Source organism: Suricata suricatta, chromosome 11 (assembly GCF_006229205.1).
Source record: "Suricata suricatta isolate VVHF042 chromosome 11, meerkat_22Aug2017_6uvM2_HiC, whole genome shotgun sequence".
NCBI lineage: Eukaryota > Metazoa > Chordata > Mammalia > Carnivora > Herpestidae > Suricata > Suricata suricatta.
Window position 1 is genome coordinate 101,538,503 of NC_043710.1, and position 3,069 is coordinate 101,541,571.

Sequence of the window (3,069 nt, forward strand, 5' to 3'; positions counted from 1 at the left end):
GGAATGTTGGTAATTAATTTGACTATTAAATGCCTAATTGTTCTGATACTTTCATCTTAGTTTTAGAGAGTAGGTTTGAGTCTGTGTATTTGTATTATTTTTCAGGCATAATTACTTAAAAATCTTTTCCCCTCATCTTTACGTTTTCCGTTGTTCAGTTTATTCTGTCCCACTGTTGCTTTTTGAGGACAGGAACATCGTTTGAACATCACAAAAATGGTTCGAGATGGTCCGCATCCTCTTGCCAGGGCAGTGTTGAACTCTGACTGTAATTACCCATAAATGGCTGTGGGAAAGGGCTGTGGGCTGGATTCTGGGGACTGGGTTTTAACCCAGAGCCTGGGGTCACCGTCCTGTTTGTCTTAGGCTGGCTCTGCTCTTTGGCTACTCTTGCCTCATGTTTAACATGAGGGGCTGTAACAGGAGATGGCGGCAGTGCCTTGCAGCATGAAGAGCCTTGAGTCCTTGCTACTTTAGAAGAGGACGCAGTCCATGGGGCGCCCGGGCGGCTCAGTTTGTTAAGCATCTGACCTCAGCTCAGGTCATAATCACACGGTTCATGGGTTCGAGCCTCGCGTAGGGCTCTGTGCTGACAGCTCAGAGCCTGGAGCCTGCTTCGTATTCTGTGTCTCCCCCTCTCTGCCCCTCCCCTGCTTGCAGTCTGCCTCTGTCTCTCAAAAAGAAACATTAAAATTTTTTTTAAAAAAGAAGAGGACATAGTCCAGAAAAACATAATTTTAAATGAGATTCTATTGTTAAGAATATTAATAATATATGGAGGGGCTGTAAGCAAGTAACAGATGAGAAAACAAAACTGAATTAACGAAGTTTGGTGAATTTCTAACTTCTATCATCCAAACGATACTACACTGTAATCTCAGTGCGCTCTGTAGTGTTTCAAAGGGTTTGCTTTGGCGCTTTCTGAGGCTCACAGGGACAATATGAAGGCAGGAGGAGAGTGGCTTTATCTGCAGTCTGCGGATGAAGGAGCTAAAGATGAAGAGGTGGCCCGCTCACGGTAGCTGGGGACAGAACCGGGAAAGACCGACTTTCTGCCCCACGCTCTGTCCGCTAGGCCACCTCGTTCCCTGGCTCAGTAAATAAATATTAACTGTTGGAGAACATCGCGTAAAACAAACTGCATCTTATTCTTGTCTAACAGAGGAGTAATCCTCAGGGATGAATTCTTTTTTGGAAAGTTCAAAGCACTTAGTTCATCAGGTTTTGAGCCATCTGTAGGATTGACAAGGTTAGGACCCATGATACTTGCAATTTTTTCCCAATTCAAAAATGAGAAAAGCTAGAGAGTGGGTTTTACTTTTTCTTTTCAACTTAAGCCAAGTAGATAAGCTCTTTTTTTTTAACTTTTTATTTTTATTTTTTTTTACTTATTTTTAGAGAGTGAGAGAGACCATGCAAGCTGGGAAGAGAAACAGAGGAAGAGAGAGAATCTTAATGTGCTGCTTGATGTGGGAATTGTCAAGGGGCTCAATCCCACGACCCTGGGACCATGACCTGAGCTGAAATCAGGAGTCAGATACCCAACCGACTGAGTCACCCAGATGCCCCTGTTAAACTGTCTTTGACCTAAGATACTTATCCTAAAAAACTCATGAGCCTTTGAAAACATTTAGCAACTATGACTAAGCAAGTCCCCTTTCAATTACATAGGCTTAAATATTATTTCCTTGTTTGTGGAAAAGATTCATTAATTTTCTTTAATATTTATTTATTTGGAGAGAGCATGTGTGAGCAGGGGAGGGGTAGAGAGAATCCCAAGCAGGCTCCATGCTGTTAGCACAGAGCCTGACATGGGGTTCGATCTCACAAACCACGAGATCAGGACCTGAGCTGAAATCAAGAGGTGGATGCTTAACTCACTGAGCCATCCAGGTGCCCCTGGAAAAGATTCACTTAGATTTTTTTCCACGCTTCAACAAAATTAACGTACTTAATATTGTTGAAGTACTTCACTGTTATTTCATGGCAGTTTTACCTGCATGTAATAAGAAAAAGTGTTGGAGTACAGAAGAGTCTAAAATGAACGTGAGCTCCTGCCCAGGCTGCCACTCCTAACGAGGCACTGTTAACAGCTACTCCGGTTACATCACAGAGCAGTTACTGTTATAATCTAAAATAATATGCTTATAGCTCTGTTTCTCAATTCATCAGCTTTGGAAAGTGTCTATTGACTTCCATCTATGAAACTTCTCTATCTCCTAGTATAGAGTAGTATTTCTAAGTTTCTGAAAACTATATTTTAAAATATTCTTTGTAGCTTTATATAATACACAAACTTCTACATCTGGATTTATTTATTTAGATAACATACTCTTGATTCCCAGTTATGTGAGAGCCTCTCTTAGTTTTTCTCTTAGGGGTAGATGTATACATATCCATCTCTTTATATATACATGGTTCACTGTATTTATATTCGGCTCTGTGATTAGAAGTCAGTCTTCTGAAGCTGAAAAGAGCTAGCCCACATCAGCCCTCAGCACAGCGCCGGGCACACAGTCCTCTGCAAAGGCTGGCTGTTATTAACAACTGAGCAGTGCAGATGAACCTCCATTGACAAGGAAACGTAATGTTATTTCACTGAAATTCTGTGGCTTAAAAGAGATTCTTCTAAACTTGAAGAATTAATGGAGTCTTTCTCCTTCCCTTCCTCCTTCCCTGGCTTCTTTCACTTCCTTGGAGTCATACTCAGCACAGCTTCTTGTTGTCTTTCTTGGATCACAATCTGTTGGGTTAACCCCCTTGGAGCTTTGGTTTTGTTTTGTATGGGAAGTAAGCTTTCTAAGTCTTGAGTGTCTAAAAGTGGTCTTATTTAGTTCTAAAATGTGATTAGTAGTTTGGCCAAGTTTAGAATTCTAAGATCTATCTTCCCCCCTCAGGACCTTGGGATTCAATCTGCTAGTGACCCACTAGGCAGGGCTTGGGTCTGCTTGGCTCACGGATCTACCACAAGGACCTAGAACAGTTTCGAGCACACAGTAGGCACTCAATATATAGTAGTTTTATGAAGGGTCCCCTAGTGACTAGTATTGCTGAAAAGAAATTGTAACA